Genomic DNA, 13663 nt, shown 5'->3' on the forward strand with positions numbered 1-13663 from the left:
AGGGCCCAGCTTGTATATTACTATTTGTTGTATGAATACCTACAAACCTGTCTCTGTAAAATACAAATGTGCCAATAATTGGTTTATTTTTTGGCAAAAGGGCAGAATTAAAATGAAAGTCTTTTAGATGTCCTTTCTCACATTGAGACTACATTGCTCATTTTTTATTTTACCATTTAACCTTTAACATGAAGAGTGCTCTAATTCTAAGCATCATCCATGTACTTGTCTATAATCTTCCAGTCTACAGTGACCTGGGAAGATCGTATCTCTCTCCACATTCTATGACCATTTCCAAGTTGCACCTGATCTATGATATGCAAAATCAATGTTAACTCATAAAATGAGCCACTTCATTGTCAATATTTCAAGTCTTCTCCCTGTTTCTCCAAGATTATTATTTTTTTAAGTTTATTTATTTACTTTGGTGGGGAAGGAGCAGAGAGAGAGAGGTAGAGAGAGAATCCCAAGCAGGCTCCATTCTGTCAGACCAGAGCAGGCTCGATCTGAGATCATGACCAGAGCTGAAGTCATGAGTCAGATATTGAAATGACTGAGCCCCCTCCCAGATTCTCTTACTTATTAGGAAGTCAGGAAAAACAGACTAATATTTAGCTCTAAAAATATATGTAACTTTAATCCTATAAATGTTTCCTAAGTATGCCCCATTTTATTAGTCTATGAGGTCACTCTTTAATGTTCATGTCACAGTGGTTGAGCCTGATCACACAAAAGTCTGGAAAGTTCTGTCTTTCACCAGGTTTCCTCTTCCCTGACTCCCAAGTGTTTCTGGCTTGGGAAGGCCTGCAAGTTCCCCATAGCTGCCCTGATTGTTAATCACCCCTCAGTCAGCTGTCTTTTCTACTGTAGGTTCAGGACTTTCCTACCACCATCTTGAACATGGCTTCCCTCAGTCTGCTGCTGCCTTCCCCTATACCAGCTCTTCCTGATTTGGTGCATAGATCTTTTGCTCAATTCCTCTGAATGGTACCTGAGACCTGACCATCACTTACTAAAGTGTTAAGGATGACAAAAGAGTTCTTCAAATGGTCATCAGATATTGCTTTTCTCAGAGTCTACAGGCCATGTCTGTCCATTAGAGCCCCTTTCTGGACCCTTCTGACTAGATGTGGTCCTGCCACCATGTTGTGGGGATTGGTTTATCCCCACCACTTCTGTCAGTAATAGAGATCTCAAACATATATTCCTTACTCCATTCCTCTGCTGGGGAATATTTTTCAAATATTCTATTTCTCAAAACTGTAGGAAGAAAGGGGCATTTCTGCCTTTTACCTGTCCAGAGTATGTGTTTCAAGTCACCATATTCTCAGGCTAGATATCTTCCTGAATGTTTTACAGTGAAGCTATCCAATCCTTTCAAGAAAAAGGCATCAATAGGGGTATCATCTTACCTTTGAACTGCTTACAAAACAATTGTCTGTCACGTGTACATTTTGAACATATTGTGTGTTATTCAACTTCAGCAGTTCAATTGAGTGTAGCTTCCCACCCCCACTAGTATGTGGGGGAAGGTCATGTCTCTGTGTCATTCTGCAGTTGCCCGAGACTGCTCTCGCCAGTCTAATCATCCTCTCTACTCTGGGACTTAGACAAGAACAAAGACTCAGAACTCTCAAGAATAAGTAATACATTCTGGAGTCAGTGCATTGTAAATCCAATATTCAGAAAAGTTACATTTTCCTAAAATAAGCTATTTCCCAAGAGTAAGCTTTGTCTACCTGGAAAATGGCTTTTTATATGAAGTAGCATTATTTGGCTTTTGGAAACACATTGTCATAAGTCTCTTCATTCCAGAATAAAGCGGTGTGTTATATTTACATAACCAAAGGCCCATGCAAATATTTTTTTCTAAAAGAGCAATTTACTTCCAGAAGTTAATGTAAGAATCCACCTCAATAGAAGAAGAAGAGAAACACTGTGTTACCTTTAAAATTAGTTTTTCTCGCTTCTAGATACATGCATATTTTCCAATATTGGGGGGGGGGTCTAGTCTCAGTCAAAATACTTGCACAACTACGTAAAAAGATATTGTGTCAAAATCATATTTTGAGCTATTCATTGGGGGGTTTTGTCCATATTCCCCAAGGTAGCAAGGCTGTTTGCATTCTTTGCCTCTGGGGTACTTGCAGAGTAGAAGCTAGAAACTTTGGTCAAAATCCAACCTCCCCAACTATTTCAGGTGTCTGAGAGAGAGACAGACATATACCTTTGCTGGGGAAAAATATAAAGGAGGGACTTCTCCCTACACATTTTGGTGGGTCCCCAGAGCATTGGAAATCCTCATGTCACATTTACACAAGGCCCAGGAATACTAATGCCCTCAGAGTGAATAACTTCTCCCAAGTATAAGAGCTCCTGCCTCACCAGAAATGCCCAAGACTGAAGTAAAACCTAATGCAGCAGGGCCACTAAAACTGAAGGGAACCCTTGAGCTGGGAGAGCATGTAATCCCGAGGTAACCAATGTGGACAAATTACCAAAGTGGCTGTTGTATTGTTTGGGGTCTCTGTGGCACCCTGGTACCATTGGATATCTAGGTGTATTTAAAAGGAAATTGGGATTTTTTTTTCTACGTCTCAAATTGTGAACTAGGATTCACACTTTCCTCATGAGAAGGGTATTGGTAGAGTCCCCATTTCACAGTCAAAGATGCTGAGACCCAGAATGAGATTCAGTAACCTGTATTCTAATATCTCGCAAACTGAAGGTGACAGAGCTGGGATTTGCATCTAGATCTGCTTAACCTTAGATGTGTGCCTTTTCAAAATTTCATCTTATTTGAATTCCAGTAAGGTTAACGTAAAGTGTTATATTGGTTTCAGGTACACAAACATGTGCTCTTTAAATCAAAATTGCGTAACTTTCAGGTTGATCAAAAATTGGGGAAGACAGTAACCATCTAGTGGAGGCACCTGGAAGAGACCAACTTTGCCAGATGATCAAATTGACACCACAGTGTATTAGCATGATGAACCCCTTGACATGATGCACTAAGAATGATGCAGCATTATATATATACATATACATATACATATACACATATACATATATATACATGTATATATATATACATGTATATACATATATATGTATATACATATACATATATATGTATATATATATACATGTATATACATATACATGTATATATATGTATATGTATATACATATATATGTACATGTATATATGTATATATGTATATATGTATATATGTATATACATATATACATATGTATATACATATATATATGTATATGTGTATATGTGTATACATATACATATGTATATGTGTATATGTGTATACACATACATATGTATATGTATGTGTGTATACATATACATATGTATATGTATGTGTGTATATGTATATGTATATATACATGTATGTATACATGTATATATATGTATATGTGTATATGTATATATACATGTATATATATGTATATGTGTATATGTATATGTATATATACATATACATGTATGTATACATGTATATATGTATATGTGTATATGTATATATACATATATGTATACATGTATATATATGTGTATATGTATATGTATATGTATATAAGATTCTGGCCCAAAATACATAACCTCTGTCCAAACATGACAAACACGGCAGACAAATCCAAATGGAGGGGCAATCTATACAACCAATGATCCCTGTTTTTCAAGTGTGAGGGTCATGAAAGACAAGGAAAGACAGACAATTGCAGACAGAGGGGAAGGTGACATAGCAGCTGCACACAATGGGAAATTCTGGATTGGATCCTGGAACAGAAGAAAGAACATCAGTGAAAACTGGTGAAATTCAAATAGGAACTGTTGTTTACTCCATAATATCATATGGATGTTAATACGTGGCTCTTCACATTTTTACTATGATCATCTTTGCTTGTGGGAGAGTGAGGTGAGGGCTCTAAGCAAACTTTTGTACTGTTTCTACTTTTCTCTAAGTCTAAAGTTGTTTTTTTGTTTGCTTTTTTTTTTTTAACTGAGAAACAATCTACATCAATCATAGAGGAGGTTTCAGCAGAAGATTTTTTTTATCAGTTCCCAAGTCACTTGCTGCAGACATTTGGGGACACCAGAGCTGACTCTCAGAACTCATGAGGATAGCATCTTCTGTACACACAAAAAAAATGTGGGCATTTACTGAGTCCCCAAGATATATTTTCCTCTGAGGGAAAGATGATTATAATGGTAAAATCTAGGAGCTGAGGTAATGCTGTTGACAGGACAAAACAAACCAGCATTCAAACACTTCTAATCAGAGACCTCCTTAATAAATTGTAGAAGACAGTCTGAAGCAGATGTTTAATTGAATAAAGTTAAGCTTTTCGCACAAATAGGTCAGGTAATTCCTTCCTCTATGTGATATTTGATAAATGCAGTGCTTCATAGTTTGTGGATTCCAGTGATGGTGACTACCAGACATTACTTCCATTGTTAAACAATTCCAAGATATGATTTCTATCTAGAACATATCTATTGATGAATCAAATGTGGACTTGGCAAGCACTATGTGGGAAACTGAATCCCTAGTGCCAGAGTATAATGAGATCAGCTCCCTGCCATGGAAACACGGCTTTGGTGATAGGGTAGGTGTAGGGTTAGTACAGGAAGAGTGGGATACCAGGGAATAAGGTTACTGTAGGGTTTAAGTAAGAAAGAAGAGGGACCTCACCTGCAGTAGTGTAGGAAGGATGAAGAAAATGGGATGAAATTAATTAATAGATAAGATCAATAGCAAGAGAACGAATGTACATGATGACCCATCTCAAATGTGTGAGATGTGGTGGTGAAGAAAGGAGACAGAGAGAGTGGGAGGGGAGGGAAGTGGATGTGATAGGGAGGAAGAAAGGAGGAAGAAACGAGGTGGGAAGAAAGAGAGGAAAAAACTCAAGATGATGGATGAGAAAGAAAGTCACTGATTTTATATGCAAAAAAAAAAAAAGAATTACCAAGAATCATCAATTTCTTTAAAGTTTTCTATAGCTTTTAGCCAACTCTGAATGACTTCTACAATCCCCAGATAACCATCACCATCATTCTAGCTAATATTGGCCTCAGGCATTATAATATCAATTCTAATACAACTTAGACCCTACAGAATTTGACCTTTTTGGTTTTTGTTTTTGTTTTTGTTTTAGAAAGTTATTAGGAAGCAGTAAGTTATCAGGAAGCAGTGCCCTTCATTAGTTACAGGATGTTTTTAGGAACTCAGATATCCTCAGGCATCAATAAATAAATGAAAGTGGGGGAGTTATACACTCAGGTTACATTGTTGCACTAGGGAGTGGTCATGAAGCAAATGACTGGTAATGAGCAAAACAGGTGGATTCCACAGTAAGGATGCAGAAGACAGAAAATCACATTAATACATGTCTTTCAGGAAATATTTACTAAGCCTGACCATGTATCAGGCAATACTCTAGATTCTGGAGAAATAGTAAAGAATAAGAAGCCCAATATCTCTCCTCAAATTAAAAAAAAAAAAAGATTTTCACTGTAATCAACATGATGAAGAAAAGAAAGCAGGGTAGATAGAACTGGACCTACCTGGGAAGTGGTGCAGAGGGAAGAGTACTACCTGATTCCGATGGTCATTTCCCTAAGGAACAGTCATTTGAGCTAAGACCTGGCAGAAGAGCAAAGGTCATGCCATGAGAAACTCTAGAAGGAGTAGGTGAGGATACTCTTGGTAGAGACTACTGTTGTAGTTATAGGCACAAAATCCAGAGCCAGACTCTCTGGGTTTGAATCATGGCTCTTCCAATTACCATCTGTCTAATCTTGGCCAAGTTCCTTAACTTTTCTATACTTCAGTTTCTTCGTCTGTAAAATGAGGATAAAAGGGGACTAAATATGTTTAATACTTGAATGAAGTGCTATTTGTGTTTGTTAAATACATCCATGCATACATACACATATACATAAAGTTAGCCTGGGGTTACATTTACAGGTGATTAGCAAGAAAAAATTTTAAGGATATAATGACTATACTAAATCTTGAAGTTTGGAGCGAGAACTCTCTAAGAAGAGGGAAGAATACATGGAAAGGCTGTTTAAAAGCAACTCAGAATGTTGGGGTAACTTTAAGTAATTTGGAATAGATACAGGCACAGGGATGTTCCAGGGGGATAGTCTGATTATTTGTCACTCTGTGACAAACTACCCTGAGACCAAGTGCTTAAAACCACAGCTTATTATTATCTCTCACAGTTATGGAGATTGATGAACTCAGATGAGGGCTCGTGTGCAGTTGTAGTAAGATGATAGCTGGGGATGGATTCATCTGAAGACTACTTACCTTGCAGTCTGGTTCCTGGGCTGGAATGGCTGGAGCAGAAAGACCCTACTTAGGCATCTCCCTGTCCACATGGTCACTCCATGTAGCTAGCTTGGGCTCTGTCACAGAATGGTCTCAGGGTCACAGGTGGTCTCAGGGTGATCATACCTTTTATGGCAGTTTCCCATAGAGTCAGAGTTCCAAGGGAGAGGAAGTGACAGCTGTACCTAGAAACTGACACAGTGAGATTCCAACCACACTCTAGGTGAAGGAGCCACAAACCAGTCCAGATTCATAGGAGGGGGCGTAGACTCTCGCTTTGATTGGAGAAGGCTCAAAGAATGTGTGTCCATTTTTAATCTGCTTCAAGAGGTGATGAGAGGTAGGGCTCTAGAGCTAGGGGGGGAAATCAGCCTGTATTCAGGACAGCCTTGTATAACATTCAGTCATGTTTGAAAATTGTCTGGTGGGTAATATTAGAACCATTTTAGGTTTTAACTATGGAACTACTAAATCTCTAGATGTTATAACTGAAGACAAGATAAAACAGATTCCTTTATTGTAAAATTGTAGTGAAACCATGAGAACCATGGGGAAAAGTAGAGAATAATTCACTGCTCTCCAATTCTGAAATTTCAGTACAGCTTCCCTGCAGAGAAATTCTCTAATAGCCACAGAAGGGCCCTAAGGAACAGCAAGATGCAACTGTGACCAGGATGCATTTTAGTAAGAGGTGAGTTTGGAGGAGTACTTAGTACTCAGAATTTCTCTTTTAGTTGTATTGCTTTGATTTACACAAAGACCATTTTGGCATTAGAGAGTTAACCAATCTTGGGAAGGTGGGTGTTGTTTTTTTTTTTATATAGCTGCAGTAGTAACTCAGAGGAGCTGATCTGATTCTGTGGTAATTCCTTAGCAGCTAGTTCTATGAAGAGTGTAGACAAAGTCCATGTTCTGCACACATTTCATAAGCATTGATTAACATTTTCTTCCCTTTGGTGTCTATCTTTAAAATTAGGGCCCAAGAATTTAGAAAGTTGCTTATGGAAAGAGCGTTTATACAGTTATAAAACTTGAAGAAATCTGACTTTCATCAACACAATTCCACCTGGGATTGCCACATGTAGGATTTCTGGGCTAAATGGACGAATTCCTCTTTTATGTGTAAATTCTTAGATACTAGGAGTCAGTACCTGGTCTGGATAACATGTTTCTTTCTTCACTATAAAAAAAAGGAAATACAGAGCTCAAACTGGTTTTCTTCTTCTCTATTTTCCCAAACCACAGGGCTTTATTCAACAAACACTTGCATCCTGCTTAATATTTGCCCGGTATGATTCAAAGTACTTTATAGATAATAACTCATTTTCTCATCACTACTGCCCTAAGAGACAAATGTTGTTATCATCGTTCCTGATTTTGCAGATGAGGCAGAGAGCAGTTAGTAACACAGGGAAGAGGTGACAGGGCTGCGATATGAGCCCATGCGTCGGGCTCCAGATTCACATTCTCAAACACTGTGTTGGTTATCTCCATTTTCCCCTTATAGCCACTGTTTTAGCCTCTACATAATTCTGTTTTTGACTCATACCATTACAATTATTGTAACTTCCCAGAGAGAAGTAGAAGTCCCTACTAATTCCTCTATGTATCCACAGTATAAGGCATTGTGCTTAACAAAATACAAGTTCCTCAATGGATGGGTTTGCCTAAATGAATGAAACTGGGTTAATAATAGGAGGATAAATGTTTCTCAGACCTTCAGATCTGTTGTTTAACAGGAATTGTTCAACAATTATTCAACAATGTCTTATACATGCCTTATATTTTAAATCATATTGGGAGGAATTTATATATTTGTCCCATTTGTCCTTTCTCTTACATGTTTAAACACTTACATTTTATTGCTATCTGGAAGGATTCATAGTAAATCTTACAACTCAAAGTTGATTCCAAGACAAAGGTTAATTGGCAAAATTCATGCAAGCATTAAATATTTTACATGAATCAGAAGGTCAGTTGTTATTTCTGAATCATATAACTCTTATAATGAAATTTTAAAAGAAGTGACATCTTTCACATTAATGGTTTATAGCCCTACTGAGAATTTTTTTTAACATTGGTAGTTAATCAAGATTGATTTCTATGAACTATAAACTCCTAAGTATACAATCTAATTGAGGACATTGCTGACAAAATTCCCATACGATAGGCACTGTAACTGATACATATCACTTACCAACGTATCATAGACATTGACAATGTATAGGATTCAGCAAATATTGTTTATTTAACTCATTAATTTCTTTGCCAGTTTTGTATAGTAATGACGAATTTTAGGACTGAAAAAGCTATACTTTAATCACTGAACTACATACATTCAATTTTAAGACAAGCCTCTTGACAAATAAAAAATTTAAGAAACCTTATTTTTCCCTAGATAAGAGGGCAATTTTGGGGGGAAAGCTATAATTATGATTTTTATTTCTCAAGTTCATTGATTCAAGTAATCCAGCCATTTATTTTTTCTGCTGAAAACAAGACACACAGACACAAACATGGAAAATATATATTTATACTCAGGAAATGACAGGTGTTGGCGAGGATGCAGAGAAAGAGGAACACTTTTGCACTGCTAGTTGTAATGCAAACTGGTACAGCCACCCTGGAAAACAGTGTGGAATTTCCGCAAAAAAAACTAAAATTAGAGCTACCCTACAGCCCAGCAGTTGTATGACTAGGTATTTATCCAAAGGATAAATAATACAAAAGAATACAAAAATGCTGATTTGAAAGGACACGTGCACCCCAATGTTTATAGCAGCACTATCAACAATAGCCAAGTTATGGAAAAAGCCCAAATGTCCATTGACTGACGAATGGATCAAGAAGATGTGATATATGTATATAATGGTATATTACTCAGTGATCAAAAATAATGAAATCTTGCCATTTGCAACAATGTGGATGGAACTACGTGAAGCAAAAGAAGTCAGTCAGAGAAAGATAAATATCATATGATTTCACTCATGTGTGAAATTTAAGAAACACAGCAGATGAACATAGGGGAAGAGAAAGAAAAATAAGGTAAAAACAGAGAGGGAGGCAAACTATAAGAGACTCTTAAATACAGGGTGGGGGATGGGCTAAATCAAGGATGGGCATTAAGGAGGGCACTTGTTGGGATGAGCACTGGGTGTTATATGTCAGTGATGAATCACTAAATTCTACTCCTGAAACTACTACTACACTATATTACTACACTATAACCATTACTATACTATATGTTATGTATGTTATATATGTTTTATACGTATATATGCTTCTAATATTTGAAAACTATTTCCTCTGAAAATTCTTAGTTACAAATGTTCTAAGTCTTTTCTGAAAATGAATTTATTTAAAATGTGAATCATTTTATACTGCAAGATTCATACATATATATTATTTTTTGTGTTTCTTATAAAGAATGAAATAAGACCTTTTATTTTATAAAAGTCAAACTCACAGATTCTAAAAAAGTAAACATATGAAAGGATAGACAATTTCAATATTGTTTTAATAAAAGCATGCTTTTCTTATTAAAGTTTTGGGATGGATTTTAAGATGCGTAAAACACAAACCAGGGATGCTGTAACTGGGAGAAAATTTGAGGATCTAATAAAACTGCAGACTTCAAGCCTCCACCCTCTGTTACAATGATGTTATCTGATTTCCTAAATGTAGCTATTAGTCTGGCTTGTCAGCTGTCTGCGTTGGACCAAGAAAAGACTAACCTTTACCTAATTTCTTATCTTTAAATATATGTAAAGGTTGGGGGGTGGGGGTAGGTCGGAGGCAACACAGAATATGCCAGATGAAATGGTCTAATGTAGCAAAATAGTTTCCTTATTTCATCTGTTTCTTCAACTATGGAATATCTGTTACAGAGGTTCTGAAAGCAACCAAGGCAGGTCAGATAGTGCTGAGTGAAGTTGTGTGGATACTAAAAGCACAGAGAGATTTTGGGATTGACTGAAAAGTCAGCAGCCATGAACTCTACAACTAAAGTCCTCTAATACAGAGATGACTTACATGGTAATTGATAACTAAAAATGCTCACCTTAAGGAAAAATCAGATATACAATAACTCGTTTTCCTTTCATCTAATCCTAAAATTTTGTGTTTCCAGATTGGAGGCAAACCTGTGCCATGCCAGAGTGCAATGCAAGCTCAGCCTCTACTTATCTTTTGTTTACTTTCACTGACTTTCCCAAAGATACTGGGATGGGGATAGGACTCATTTATGGAAGACAAGACTGGAATAGGTCTTAGAGATCATGAAATCAGTCTCTCTTTCCTGTCTTTCAGGTAGAGAATAATTGAGTCCCAGAGTGGTTAAGTGAGTTGTCCAGAGCACACAGGTCTTTAAGGTCTAGTTCATACCAAAAGCAGAGGTGAAGTCCCAAACACCCAGTATAATCTTTGGATGAATGTGCATACAGTAATGCAATTGCTGTAAAATTATCACAGAGGCAAGGAGAACATTGTTCATATTTGAGAGAATGCTTAAACAACCTGAGTTGAACACCCTCAGCAGTTCAACAACACATAAGAACTCAGATTTTTTTTTTTTTCAGTTTTTGGCATACGAATCCAGTCACTGCTCCTGTTTTTAAATCATGGACTGTAACTTCTTACTTGAATAATTGAATAAATTGAAGCCTTGAGAGGTTGCATGACTTATTCAAGGGCACGCAGTTGCCAAGCAGACCCCGGGGAACTGAAACATCTTCTGCAACTTTCTCCCATAACATATTTTGTTTAGAGACTTCCTCTTAGATTCAAGAAATACCAGACTTGGGAGTCGTGAAGGAGAGGACAATTGGCAGTTGATGCTATAAGCCACGGTATCTTTCTCTCTGCTCTAGTACTACCAAGGCTTCAGAAATTTGGGGGAAGACAAACTTTGAGGGGCACTCCCAGAGCCAAGGGTTTTAACACTGTTGATAATGTGTTATTTAGGACCACGCCTGGTGCCAGGATGTTTTGCCAAAAGGCCATGTTGTCACACTGCACGAAGCCTAAAGGTTGTTTTGGAAATCCCTGAGCTTGCTGCATTTCAGAATAGTAGATGTTCTGTGTAAAGGGAATGGAATGAGGTGGGTTTTTATCAAAGATAAGAATGTAGGGACTTATTTATTCAAATATCTTCTGAGCAGGAATCCATAAGCTTATTTCTCTGGTTTTAAAGCAAAAAGTACCCTGGAGCATCTTTCAATCCAGTGCCAAAGTTTGATGTGAAATGGAAGAGCAAATGCAGCCAACTACAGCAGAGTACAAGAGGAGTCACAGGGACCATAGCTACTTGGCATCCAAGCTACTTTTGTGGCGGACCAAGGGTGAGTGACTTCATTGCTATTCACATCGGTGAACACAAATGAATTGGCCCACGGGAAGTCCGTGTTGCTAGATCAGATTTCAGCCTTACAAGAGCTGAAATAGTAATACGTGATGAGCCATAGTAACTCATTATGGTTTTAGGGCCTGGCTACTTTGTGGTCATGAAGTATAATATCATGAGCCGTAAGAATTTGCAAGATTCTGTCTCAAGTTAGTGCTATAGTACATCTTGCCACCATTGACATAGGCATGCACTGTTCTGCCTGAGGCATTAGATGTCTAATTTGATCAAATTCAGATCCTATAATTTGAATCCAAGCCAAACCACAATCAAATCATAAAATTTCCAAATCTGCCACCATCTTGGAAATGTCAAATGCTGGGTAGGGGAGCAGGAAATGACTACACAGGGAATAAATAGAACTGTTTTAATGAATTTTGCATCTGGCCGTTATGGCCATCAATCCATTAGATATAATTTAAACATCTTGATTAGCATTTCATTACCTTACATGACTGCTGGGGAAAAAAAAATAGTGCCTCCATGTACCACGCATACCAAAATATCCTAAACTCCTTTGAGTTTTGAGGAGCTAAATATAGTGCTCTCAGGCCACTTACATGGTGTTTGAAGTCTGCTTGATGTTAAGCTAAAAAATAAACCTGAGAAAAAGGGATGTTTTTATATGCTCAGATATTAAGACCCACTAGAAGCATGGACTGCTTTGGCAATCATTGTCGGACCTCCCTGGTGTCTGAGGAATTGTACGCTCCTTTCTAAATCCTTTCGGAAATTGCCAGTTTGATAGAATAACATTGCAGGAAACCACTCAAATTGAACATATTTGTTGTTTTATGTTCTGCCAAGCAAATGTCAGAACAATGCCAGGAGACCAGAGTGGATCAAAATTGGAGGGGGCGGGAGGGGAGGTGAAGAGAGGGAACCAGGAGCAAAAGAGACAATGAGATTAGAATAAGTTATTTTAATGGGGAAATTTAAACCCATAAAACAAACTCTTGCTTTTGAGAATTAAAAGCAAAAGATATTGTGTCTTCTCAACTGTCTTGTGGTCGACAGCATGACGTCCAATCTGAGAATTTTTGTTGTAGAATTTCATTATTGTGGCCCATAATTTTCTGGTAAATCGCTATCCGCTGGTCAATATGTTGCCAACAATGAAGACTGAATTGAGGGCTGACTTGGAGAACTCATTAATGGAGCCTGTTTTTTCAGATTTATTCCATTTATCTTGAATATGAATCTCCTTTACTACTGGGACTTTTTTTTTCACTTTGCATTTTTCAATTACACAGCGTGTCATATAAATCATCTTAATTAATTAGGAACAACAGTTTGCCATAATCATTTCTTCAGTCTCATGTTTGAAGTCCCAGGGAAACTTTTTTTTTTTTCTAAGTGTGACAGTATAATAGAACTTACTGGTAGTGATTCTGAGTATTCCTGCAGGAATTTATTTTTCCAGAAAGATCGGTGTGGAGAAAGGCTGCATGAACGAGTGTGTTAGCTTTGCCTTTTTTTTTTTTTTTTTTTTTTTTAAGTGGCTGACTCATAAATTAGGAACTTGATTCTCTCTCCCTGGCTTTGGATGGTTTCCTAATGAGCAGAAGGGCTGTTTTATTTATTTATTTACTAACTGATGTGGATTCAAACCCTTGATAGCACTTTAACACCTTAGTGACTGTGGTTATATTAGTATTGCAGGCACACAGTGTTAATTTGGTTACCAGGAAAAACTTTTTGCCTCATCTCCACTTAAGTATTGAACCCAGGGCTAAACATATGCTCTCTATTTTTGCCAGGTTATCATTACATTTTAGCACATGGAAAAAATTTGATACTGACTAAAATTGAATGCTACTATAAAGTAAATAAAGCTACTTTATTTTCCACACCAATTAAAAAAAATATGTAGCTTCCTTTCTAAAATACCTAAATACATTTG

The 13663-nt window shown here is 37.2% G+C and overlaps 1 long non-coding RNA gene across 1 annotated transcript in view; it reads left to right on the forward strand.

The window, feature by feature from the left end:
• LOC109498754 overlaps positions 1-12592 on the forward strand; it is a 376552-nt gene extending 363960 nt beyond the window's left edge. Inside the window, exons 5-6 of the long non-coding RNA XR_006595902.1 lie at positions 6957-7050; positions 11551-12592. This is a non-coding gene — a long non-coding RNA (uncharacterized LOC109498754). The remainder of the gene's footprint in view (positions 1-6956; positions 7051-11550) is intronic.
• The last annotated feature ends 1071 nt before the right edge of the window (positions 12593-13663 follow it).

Source organism: Felis catus, chromosome A1 (assembly GCF_018350175.1).
Source record: "Felis catus isolate Fca126 chromosome A1, F.catus_Fca126_mat1.0, whole genome shotgun sequence".
Taxonomy (NCBI): Eukaryota; Metazoa; Chordata; class Mammalia; order Carnivora; family Felidae; genus Felis; species Felis catus.